The following is an 11,622-nucleotide window of genomic DNA, read 5'->3' on the forward strand; positions in this document are numbered from 1 at the left end:
TTAACCATAAAGCAAACAGCTATAGAATATCCCCAAAAGAAGATGAGAAAGGAATTTAAACATTTCACTACAAATATCCAACGAAACACAAAAAGAAGGCGGTGGTGGGGGAGATGAGGGACAAAGCAGTAAGTCAGAAGGGAAGCAGATCCCGCCTTTTGGATTAATTACTTTGAATATAAGTGGATTAAAGTCTCCAAAAGACAGTGCTTAGCAGGAAGGATAAAACCTGAGATCCAAGCCCGTGCTGTGCACAGGAGACTCACTTGAGATCCAAGGACACGAGTGGTTGAAAGGGAAAGGGTGCAAAAAGATATTCCTTGAAAATAGAAACCAAAAGAGGGCAGGGTGGCCGTCCTCATACCAGAAAAACAGACTTTAATGAGAAGAGTTTATGAGAGACAGAAAGACATGATGGGTTACAAAATGTCGATACAGCAAAAGAGTAGACCCATGAGGAACATTCACACACCCAGAAATAGGCCGCCACAATACCTGGGGCAGAACCTAGAGAACTGGGGAGACCTGGAGACGCGATACCCTCCTGCTGATAGTGGAAGAGGAGCCAGAGAGGAGGTGAGCAAGGAGCGGGGGACCCGGGCAGCAGACCACGGAGGTCTGAGAGCACACAGCACACCTCAAACTCCAGCACACACCTTCTCCTGTCCAGCGGGCAAGGACTTCTCCAGGACAGATCATGCATCGGGCCACGATGAAGTCTAAGTGGGCTTAAAAAGATGGCTGTAAGCACCGTCTTTGACCTCCACAGGATGAAGTAGGAATCACTAACAGAAGTTAAGACTGGGTATGTCACAAAGGTGGAAATTTAACAACACTTAACAACCAATGGATCAAAGAAGAGAAACTGTAAAACACTCAGAGGCAAATGCAAATAAAAACACAACATACTCAAACATACAGAATGCAGCAAACACGGGTGCCAATAGGGAAATTTATATGAATGTTTATGTAAAAAACAAACAAACAAACAAACACAACCAGCAGAGATGGGCCGGAGATGGAACTCCGGGGTAGAGAGCTTACCTAGCAAGTGCGAGGCCCTGGGCTCCACCCCTGACGCTGGGGTCAAAATGGCCTGCTCAGGAAAGGTTGCAGACCAGCAGCCACCGTGTCATTCAGCTTCCCGTGACCATAACCAGAACCTGAGACCATCAAGTTATAAAGAGGAAGGGTTTGTTTGGCCCCAGTTTTTGAGGTGTCCTCTGTGATTGTTGTCTCCATTGCTTTTGGGCCACAGCAGCAGGAGGAGGGCAGGGCTGGGGCCCCTCTGTTCCCTTCTAGGGTACACCCGGTGACCTGAGGGCCTCCCGCTGGGCCACCTCCTGAAGGCCCCACCATCTCCCAGCGTAGTCAGGGGCTGGGGCCACCATGGCTTGAGCACAGGGACTTTGGGGGACATTTCCGGTGCAGACCACAGCACTGACTTGACAATGAGAGGAGCCAGAGCAGGGTGCCCTCGACCACAATGACAGAGACGACAGCGACAGGCCACGCAGAGGAGGGGGACAGCGGGGGAATCAGCAGGACCCAAGTCGGCTCTTGGAAAAGGTCCGCAGAACACTTTCCTGGATGGACTCAGGACAAAGGTGGAGGATTCCAGATGCTGGAGTCAGGGGTGAAATGGGAACCTGACCCCCAGTCCCATGGAAAGGAAGAGGGTCACTGGCAGCCGGCTGGAGGGCAGGATTCCCGGCAGCACCAACACACAGGACCCAGGCAGACAGAAAGTGTGAACACACCATAATCAGTGAGGAGACTGAATCAGGAAGAAAACCAACAGACCCAGGGGGTAACAAGGCCCGGCAGAGACACCAGAGTCCCTGTGGGCGTGGGGGAAGGCCGTGGTGGTGGGGTGCACAGTGTGGGAGCCTCAGAAAGTCACACCGAACTACCAAGTGACCCAAGCAGGGTCTCCAAGGGATACGTGTGCACCCTGGTTCACGCCAGCACCATTCGCAGTAGCTGAATGATCAGCAAGCCTTGGCCTCTCCGTGCCGGAGCAGGTCAGCTTGAGAAGGAAGGGGCTGCTGCTGTGCGCACAGCCCAGGGAGTGGGGAGGGCACTCTGCTGAGAGAGGGAAGCCACAGTGTGGGTCAGAATGGCACAGTCCCACTAAGGCTGCGGCCCGGCGGGGCCGGCGGCGTTTAATGCGCGCAGAGTTTCCCTCTTACAGGAGGGAAAGGGTTTTGAAGGGCGGTGAGGGCGCCCGTGCTCCAGTGGGATTAATGCCCCTTGGTGCGCATTTGTGAATGTAGCTGCCGCCTGACGCAAGTTGTCCCAGACCCAGTCCTACCCTGTCCCCTTTGGCTGGTTGGAACTTCCCTTCCCCACGTGGTTGTTTATGACAGAACCTGTTGTTCCTCATCCCACTGATCCAAATCTCAACCACCACCGTGTGGTGAAACCACAGGGTCAGGAGCGGAGTTCCCCCGTGTGTGCTTTTAAACCGCCACCCACAGCCCCGCTGGAGGACACAGGAGCAGCCCTGGGGCCTCAGAGGCTCTGTCCACAGGGCCTCTCTCTGGTTCCTGCTGGCCGAGCACCCTGCTGTCCTGGACTTCTGCCAGCCCTCCCGGGCACCCCTCCTCTCTGGGATCTGCAGGGGACACCTGCTTCTGTTACTTCCTGTGATGTCCTGTCACCTTCTGGGGTCTCCCCTGACCATGAGCCCCAGCCTGCCTCTCCTCCCAGGCAGGACCCCCAGAGAGGGGTCATTTTTTAAAATTATTTTTTAGTGGTAGTTGGACACAATACCTTTATTTTATTTATTTTTATATGGTGCTGAGGATCGAACCCAGGACTTCGCACGTGCTAGGCGAGCACTCTGTCACTGAGCCACAACCCCAGCGCCCCGCCCCCCCCCCCAGAGGGGCCAACTTTCTAGGAAAAAAGTGGGTGCAGCTCTGAGGAGAGCACAGGAGTCTGCTGTTTCCTGTGACAGGCACCCTGGGTCCCAGGCCATCACTTAGGCCTCAGGCCACCACCAAGATAAAGAATCCCAGGTAAGCCACCTCCCCTGGAGCCCCACCCGGGCATGGCTAGGTCAGAGTCACGTTCCAGAGAGAGAAAGAGAGGCAAATTAGAAGAGAGTCACACCACCGAGTGAAGGTGGTACATTTTATGTATATTTTATCACAATGAAACATTTGAAGAAAATAACACAGGAGGGAGGGTCAGAAGTGAGTGATTGCTGGCCCCGCAAGGAGCGCCCTTGTGTTTTGAATTCTACTAAGGCTTTGCCGGGAGGCGCGTTTATAAACCTTCTCATCTAAAACAGCTCGGAAAGCTGTACCTGTTGATTATCCCAGAAAATATATTCAAATAGTGAAAGACCCGCCGATTCCCTGTCCAAGAAAGACGCACGAGGCACTGGCTGCAAAAGCAAGAGGCGATTTATTGATACACAGGCGCCTGCGGGTGCTCAGTGAAACCTCAGCCGGAGCTTCGGTGAACTGGCACACCGGGCTTTGGGGCACAGATCTTTTATAGGGAATAAGTGGGTTAGTTCTTAGCATAGCACAGCGACAGTCTTCCTGTTGGACCTTCTGAATCCAGTCAGTGGGTCACCTAGGGGGTAAACTTGTTTTTCAACTTATTGTTCTTGGGAAAACCATAGAATGGCATCCTGTCTTTTTAATTCCTATTTTAAACCTGCATCCTATCCTTTTAGTTCCTGTTTTTAAACCTGCATCCTCAAGTTTGACCGTTAGGGTTATCTATATGGAACATCTTGTGGTAGCATTGTGCAGGACTTGAAATGCTACGTGCTGCTGGAGGGGTCTTGACATGGGGGTTGTATAAGGGAGCATCTTGCAGCTTCAGGGCCCAGGGGTTAGATTTCCTAATGTTGGGCCTGGAGCCTTGAAGTCCTTCATTCCCCCCTTTTCTTTATCCCGGATATAATCCTATATCCATTGATCTATCTGCTCAGAATTCAGCATTTGCTCAGTTGATGGCTCAGCGTGTTGTTGGAGTACTTGATATTGCTGTGCGAGGACCATAGTTTGGATTACGGACAGTCTTTCTTTCATAAATTGCATTAATTTGTTAAATATGCAGGGTCCAAATGTTAAAATTAACAGTAATATAATCAAGGGGCCAGCTACAGTAGATAATATAGTAGTTAGCCAAGGGGATTTATTATACCAGCTTTCAAACCAACTTTGGGAGCCTCACAGGGATTTTTCCCTTGCATCCAGTCTTTCTCTAAGCTTTGTCATGGACTCCCTTACTACCCCTGTGTGATCTGTGTAAAAGCAACAGTTTTCCTTTAAGGCCGCACAAAGTCCTCCTTCCTTCAAGAATAATAGGTCCAGACCTCGTCTATTCTGCAAAACAACCTCTGATAAGGAGGTTAGGGATTTTTCTAAAGCAGTTTTATATTGCTCTTAGGTCTTGTTGGATTGCAGTCTCCAGAATCCCTAGCTGTCGAGGGCCCTCAATCAGAGCTGCAGCCCCAGTCCCAACCCCTGCCAATACTCCTGCTCCTAACAAGACTGCCAGGGTAATGCTGATAGGCTCTCGGGTGAATCGAGTCCTGCTCATGAAATGTCCCTCAAATTCTTCTGTGGAATAATAGAGTAGCCGTGGATAGATCTGGACTAACACACAAAAATCTTTAGACTGGTTGAAATTGGCTATCGCAACACAGGGTGTAATCCCAGTGTTACATGCCCAGTAGAGTCCTGTTGGAGGCACTAAGTAGCTGGATGTGTCAGAGGATGACACGGTTGCAGTACGTGCACAGAGCTCTTTTAACATAGAGGAGCCTCCTATGCATGTTCCTGAACCGGTTACTTCAGGCAGTGTCAACCTGTGTCTTGTTTCCCAGTTGCAGCTGGTGAAGGTGCCATAGGTGAAATTCCCATTAATAGCTACTCCTTCATAGTAGGGGGGGCTTGCCTGGAGGCAAATCCAGCAGGACTCAGTGAGATTGGGCTGGGTGGAATTGAGGGCTTGGTATCCCCCTTCAACTAGGTCCATTAGTCTTTCTCCTGACCCTGGTAAAGTAGGATTAGTGACAACTGCCATGGTCGGAGGAGTGGAGGGGGTTGGACGGATGGTATTAGATGGGGACGTTGGTCTTGAGGGTGCCTGTTTATATATTTTTTTTTTTTTTTGGAGGAGGAGCCTTTTGGTCTTGGAGTATCTTGTTAGGGCCTATCGGCTGGGGGTCAACTTTTATAGTTAACCTGATTTTGAATAGGACCCCCGGGTCATATGCAGTCTGATGATATACCCGTAGTCCCCATAGCTTCCCTTGTAACCAATCTTTTGATGTTCTGCCTGCCTTAGTAAAGGTAATGTTTAAGGGGTTGCAGGCAAACATGGTGCATGGCCCGTCCCCATACCATAAGGTGTTGACTGTCCCAGGTGTACTTTTACAATAGTCTGTAGAGAGTGGGGGCTCATTTTGCTTTTCTCTTTTCACTTGGATCAAATCCCTGGATGAGCTAGGGTTCCAGTATGCATCCCCCGTAGTTTCACATCCCCAAGCCTTACAATAATAACTTTCATGTTGCCCACATTTACGTGCTTGCGACTTAGTTCTCCCGTCCCTGGGGCATACATAGAATGATTTTTTTTTTTTCTTAGAGCTGCCCGAGCCCTTGGGTCCCTACATCCTGCCGGATAGCGTGAGCAAGGGCAGCCCCCGCTGGAGATGCACACTTCTGGCCCACTCGGTTTAGCTGGGTCAGTAGTTGGAATATCAAAGTCTTCTGACCCGGCCAGTATGTGACAAAGATCTGGCTCCAGGTTAGGCCACCAAGCCCAGAGGGGGTACTTTGTGGATGTTTTTTCCCAAATTATGTCTCCCACCCCCGATAGTATTTGCCATGTCTGGCGTATAGGCCGATTGGGATCATAGAGTTGGTGCCTAGCAACTGATATGGGGAAGATAGAGCACAGAGCAAGAAAAATCAACAGCGGGTAAGTCTTATCTTTAGCGGGTTCTGGGTGCGTTGCAATTTCCATTCAGGCTCTGGAGTGGCGTCTGTGGGCTCCTGTGGATGTGCAGCTTTCACGTGGGAGGCGTGGATCCAAGCGGTGATGCCGTCCACTTTGATTGCAGTGGGAGTGGTCAGCAGAATGGTGTAGGGTCCTTTCCACCGCGGTTCGAGGTTCTTGCTCTGGTGCCTGCGTACCCAGACGGTGTCTCCGACCTTGAAGGGATGTGGCAGCAAGGGGGTTTTAAGTTCCTCTTTGTATGCTGCTGCTAGAGGCTTCCAGACCTCGTTCTGGACCAATTGCAAAGCATGCAAATGAGTCTGCATAGATGGGGTGAGGGAGGCATAGGTTTCAGTTTCATAAAAGTTAACAGCGGGAGGTGGGGCACCGTACAGGATTTCAAATGGGGTTAGTCCATGTGGGCCTGGGGTGTTTCGGGCCCGATACAAGGCTAAAGGTAGGAGTTGTACCCAGTCTCTAGTGCCAGTTTCAAGTGTCAATTTAGTTAAAGTCTCCTTAATGGTTCTATTCATCCTTTTTACCTGTCCTGAACTTTGGGGTCTATAAGCACAGTGTAATTTCCAATTAATCCCCAATGTATTGGCCACCGCCTGACTTACCTGGGAGATGAAGGCAGGCCCATTAAATGTTTCCTTTCTGGTCCTCACTATCAGGATCAAAGGGAGTAAACCTCCGATAAGCCTCTTTTAATCTCTTTAAGAAGGCTGTCGGAGTTTCCTCTGACCCCTGGATAGTCTGTCTTACCTGAGCCAAATTGGTGGGCCGTCGCCCTGCTCCATGGAGACCCGCTATGAGTAACTGGCGATAGAGACGTAGGTGGTTCCTACCTGCTTCAGTCGCATAGTCCCAGTTTGGCCGGGTTAAAGGAAAAGCTTCCTTAATCAAATTTGTGAGTTGGGTGGGGCGCCCGTCGTCCCCTGGCACATTTTTTTTTTTTTTTTTTTTGCGAGCTTCCAAGAGAACCTTTTGTTTCTCCTCTGTGTCTAATAGAGAAATCTTTAATTCTGCTACTTAGGGCTGGATAACCATATTAGCAAACATCAAGTCTACCTGCGTTGGCTAGAAATAAAAGCCTTAGACTAAAACTACTCTAGCAGTCCCTTTAACAGTTATCAGGCATTTCTGTCTAAGAATCTCTCTTGTAGCCTCCAGTCTACTTATTTATGGAAGTTACATTTAACTATTATTATTATTTAAGATGTCCAGGAACAGCTGTGCTTTGGCTTTTACTGTCTTTGCTAAGTGTTTAAGATGAAGCAAGTCAAACTGACTTTTGTTTCTACCTATTGTTTACAGTCAGCTGAGTTATCCTGGGAGTCCTCGGGAACTTCATAGCAGCTTTTCAGTTCTGCTAGTGCCATTTGCGCTAGGATGGGCCCAGGCCTTGCTTGACCATGTAGCTTCCCTCAGAAGCATCAGGGACGTCTCCCTTTTTTAATGACCCTCCTCTTTACAGCAAATGCACCGATTGGCTTTCTGTCCTCCACTGGTCTCATTAATCTCCCTGCTCAGGAGGTTATGTGGCCTAGAGTTGCTGAGCCCTTTGGAGAAGTCCCCTATTCCCTGATTCAGACTGACTCAGAGGGCAAGAGCCGAATATTGGTTTTCTTGGCCCTTTTAATTTAACTAATTTTAAAACTTGATCTTAAACATCCAGCAAATAAGTTAACAGCCTTATATTAAGAGCACTGGGCTTTAATGTTTATCTCTCTATCCTGTAGGTGATAACTCCTTATCTTATGTTGGCCCAGGTTGTGTTCTTAAAGCAATACCTCTTTAAAACATTAACAGGCAATCCTTAAACCATCTATAAGTAAACTACAAAACAAAACTAACTAGGGTAGAAACATATTTAGCTTATATAATAGCTACCTTTAATTCTAGCAGGGTTATACATCATAATTTTCTGTTTGAGATCCTAGTAATCTTGGCACAAACCTATTTTTGGACACAACTTTAACTGTACTGAAATCTTGCTTACTTTTTTATAGCCACTTTCACATGTAGTGAGATGGGACAGAGCCTTATCTCAAGTAAGGCAGGGCTCTTTATAAATCTCAAGTACTATAGTTCTGAAGCTGATCGTTTTACAAAGTTTACATAAATTGTTGTTCAAGTTTACATGAACATTAGCTAACACAACATAATATCATACCTAAAACATGAATTAGAGGCTGAAAGCTTTTAACCTTTTATAGAAAAGTAGTAATGTACTTTTGTGTTTTGCAATAAAACCTTTACATAGATTAGGCTCTCATTAACTTAAAAATACATAAATTGTATCTCAGAGTAGAAAGTAACATGGAACTGTACATATCTTATTGATAACGAGTTCAGTTATAGAACACAAATGATATAATTGAATCTCTAACATGCTTTTTTTTTTTTTTTTTTAACCTAAAATTACCATACAACTTTAGAACACCAGCTTGATATAATGTTCTTTCGAAGCTTCTACCTTACAGACTTGTATACCTGGAAGATATGAACACATTAATAACACCATAATTATATAAACCTCTTTTTGTTCACATTTTGAAACAATACTTGTAAACTTTTAAATTTAAGCAGAGTTAACATTTTATTAGGGCCTTTTTGAACACCTAGAGAAACTTATAAGCTTAATTTTGAGGACAGGAACTGCTATTTTGAGCAGACACTTTAGGCCTAAGGCATTTTAACCTTAAGTTATATTTCCAGGTTTAGATGTTGAAAATTATGATACAAATTTAAGAAGCAATTTTTAAAATTTTATATCTTTTTACATTAGAAAAACTTGTTCACATAAAACTGGAAATAGGATCTCTACCATCAGAAGAAATTTCTTTGGTACCTCTAAACCACTTTGCTTGTTCTGAAGTTTCTAAAGTAGCATTGAGTTACATTAAATTTGCCCACACACTACCATATATATCTGAAATTAAGCTTTGAAAATTTCTAAGACTATTGCTATTTAATTATCTAATGTCATTTTTATGAGCCAGGCCAACGTTTTAATTGCTCTTCAGGCTACCCAGTTCAAAATTGAAATTTTTTAATTAATTTTTTTTTTTTTATCCCAAGTATTTAAGTTTTCTAGCATGAACTATCTGAAATCAAACTAAACAATTGCTTAAACCCAACTTTTAACTGCAAGATAGTGCAATGCTTTAGAAACCCATTCAGATACCAGATTGTTACAATAAAAATTATTATTATTATTATTATTATTATTTTTTTTTTTAGACACACATTTAACCTAGATTATCTTTAAGAAACAATCAGACAACCAGATAAGAAAATATCTCTCCAGGTTTTGAACTTTCATTTAATTATGACTCCTATCAGTGGCACCATAGACTTTCCCATGAGTGGACCAGATGTTTTCACGTAGGGGCAACTGTAGGTGTAAAATCAAGGGTCTCAGCGTGACTGGCTTTACTGCATTCAGTGTCCCTTCTTTTTAAGTAAACAGAGGTGGCGTAATCCTTAAGATGTAGATAAGGACCCAGGGAACTCCCCAGAGCTAAATGGCTCTGGCAGCTGCTGGGAGTCCCTTAATCTTATCTTTCACCCATAGGATCAGTTCCTCCAGTTTGGTTTGACCTTAGGCATTAGGCATTTTTTTTTTTTTTCCTAACTTTTTAGTAGCCAGCTCCCAAAAAGTCCATCCTCTGCTTGCAGTTGTTTCGAGTGCTAGGCTTCCCCAAGAAAGCAGAGTGGGAACTCCTTAAAAGTCCCCTTGAGAGTGTCAAAATTTGTGACTGAAAATTTGGTTCCCATTTCTAAAGCCAATTAACACTAATTTAATAATGAGGACAGGGCTTTGAGAAAAGTCAAAGCGAGATGTCAACGTTGTTAAATCCCCAGCAGGCATCTCTATTTGCACTCAAGCCGGTTATGGGGGGGGGAAGAAAACATTGCTTCCCTAGTCTCAGTATTCAGCCTTAGATGGAATTTATCATCCGCCTTGGGCTGCATTTCCAAGCAGCCTGACTCCAGGAAGACCCGTTCGCTTCCTGGGGTGGAGGGGCCGGGAGGAACAGGGACGGGACAGATCCGCCATACCGCCGGGTGGAATCCTCCCGGCGGACTGCGCGGACCCCACCCATGCAGGAGGAGATTCGCAGAGGTCCTGAAAGGTTAAAAGCCATGATCTGGATGGCCATGCGGCCCCGGCTGAAAGACAATCTCTGACTTTGCAGATTAGAGAGAGAGATGGAGGGACTCTCCTGGGGGCCATTCAACTCCGAGGGTGGGCCAATATTGGCCACTCCGTGGTACAGAGTGTTACCAATTTTTTTTCTTCTTAACTGCCACGGACAAGTTGTTTGCCCGCTCTTGAATGTCTTGCCAATGATCTAGAGTGAGGCTCAAAGGGGTTGTTAGTGATTGTCCCATGTTATTCTCAGAGAGGAAATAGAGAGACAGACACAACGACACAAAAACGAAACCAAACAGTGAGATCGCTGCGCGGCTTCGGTGGAAACCGAAAAAAATCAGATGGCCTGGGAGAAGTTTGTACTTCTCCATCGCCTACAAAGATGGTGTAATCCTCGGAAACACCGGGGGCCCCAAAGAAATGGACCCCTCTGATCCCTGGGACGTCTCCCAGGGTGGCAGGGGAGAAGTCCGAGTTCGTCAACTCCTTCTCAAACTGCCTCAGAATACAAATCGACTACAGAACTGCCTCAGAATACTAAATGACTATGCCTAGGATCATATAGTCTTACAGACGCTGCGCGGAACAAAGAACAGATAGCCAACAGGACAACAAGACAGAAAGTTTGAGCTGGCCAGCTTACCTCCCAGTGATGTCGGGAGTTCCTCGGGCAGGGATCCGGATGGGGTTACAGGAGTTCTCCTGGCTGGCTCGCCAAATGAAAGACCCGCCGATTCCCTGTCCAAGAAAGACGCACGAGGCACTGGCTGCAAAAGCAAGAGGCGATTTATTGATACACAGGCGCCTGCGGGTGCTCAGTGAAACCTCAGCCGGAGCTTCGGTGAACTGGCACACCGGGCTTTGGGGCACAGATCTTTTATAGGGAATAAGTGGGTTAGTTCTTAGCATAGCACAGCGACAGTCTTCCTGTTGGACCTTCTGAATCCAGTCAGTGGGTCACCTAGGGGGTAAACTTGTTTTTCAACTTATTGTTCTTGGGAAAACCATAGAATGGCATCCTGTCTTTTTAATTCCTATTTTAAACCTGCATCCTATCCTTTTAGTTCCTGTTTTTAAACCTGCATCCTCAAGTTTGACCGTTAGGGTTATCTATATGGAACATCTTGTGGTAGCATTGTGCAGGACTTGAAATGCTACGTGCTGCTGGAGGGGTCTTGACATGGGGGTTGTATAAGGGAGCATCTTGCAGCTTCAGGGCCCAGGGGTTAGATTTCCTAATGTTGGGCCTGGGGCCTTGAAGTCCTTCAATAGGAGCTGGTTGTTTTAGTTTAAAACTCTGTGTGTGTGTGTGTGTGTGTGTGTGTATGTGTTACACATTCACAGCAACTCTGATGTAGTTCCTAAGCTGGAGGAGCACATGGCAGACTGTGTTTTCTAAAGGTGACCACAAAGATGTCTCCCACTCGACGTGTTCCTCTTACAGTGTGATTCTGACACTTGTCCCATCCCCAGGTGGGCCTCAGTGCGCC

At 46.6% G+C, this 11,622-nt stretch overlaps 1 long non-coding RNA gene across 1 annotated transcript; it reads right to left on the reverse strand.

Moving 5' to 3' along the window:
- Window positions 1-3,395: 3,395 nt before the first annotated feature.
- Window positions 3,396-11,395, reverse strand: LOC139702528 (uncharacterized). The gene is made up of 2 exons (XR_011705145.1): window positions 10,776-11,395; window positions 3,396-8,466 (listed from the first exon to the last, which is right to left on the reverse strand). It is a non-coding gene; the product is annotated as an uncharacterized lncRNA (long non-coding RNA).
- Between the last annotated feature and the right edge of the window lie 227 nt (window positions 11,396-11,622).

This window comes from Marmota flaviventris, chromosome 17 (assembly GCF_047511675.1).
Source record: "Marmota flaviventris isolate mMarFla1 chromosome 17, mMarFla1.hap1, whole genome shotgun sequence".
Classification (NCBI taxonomy): Eukaryota; Metazoa; Chordata; class Mammalia; order Rodentia; family Sciuridae; genus Marmota; species Marmota flaviventris.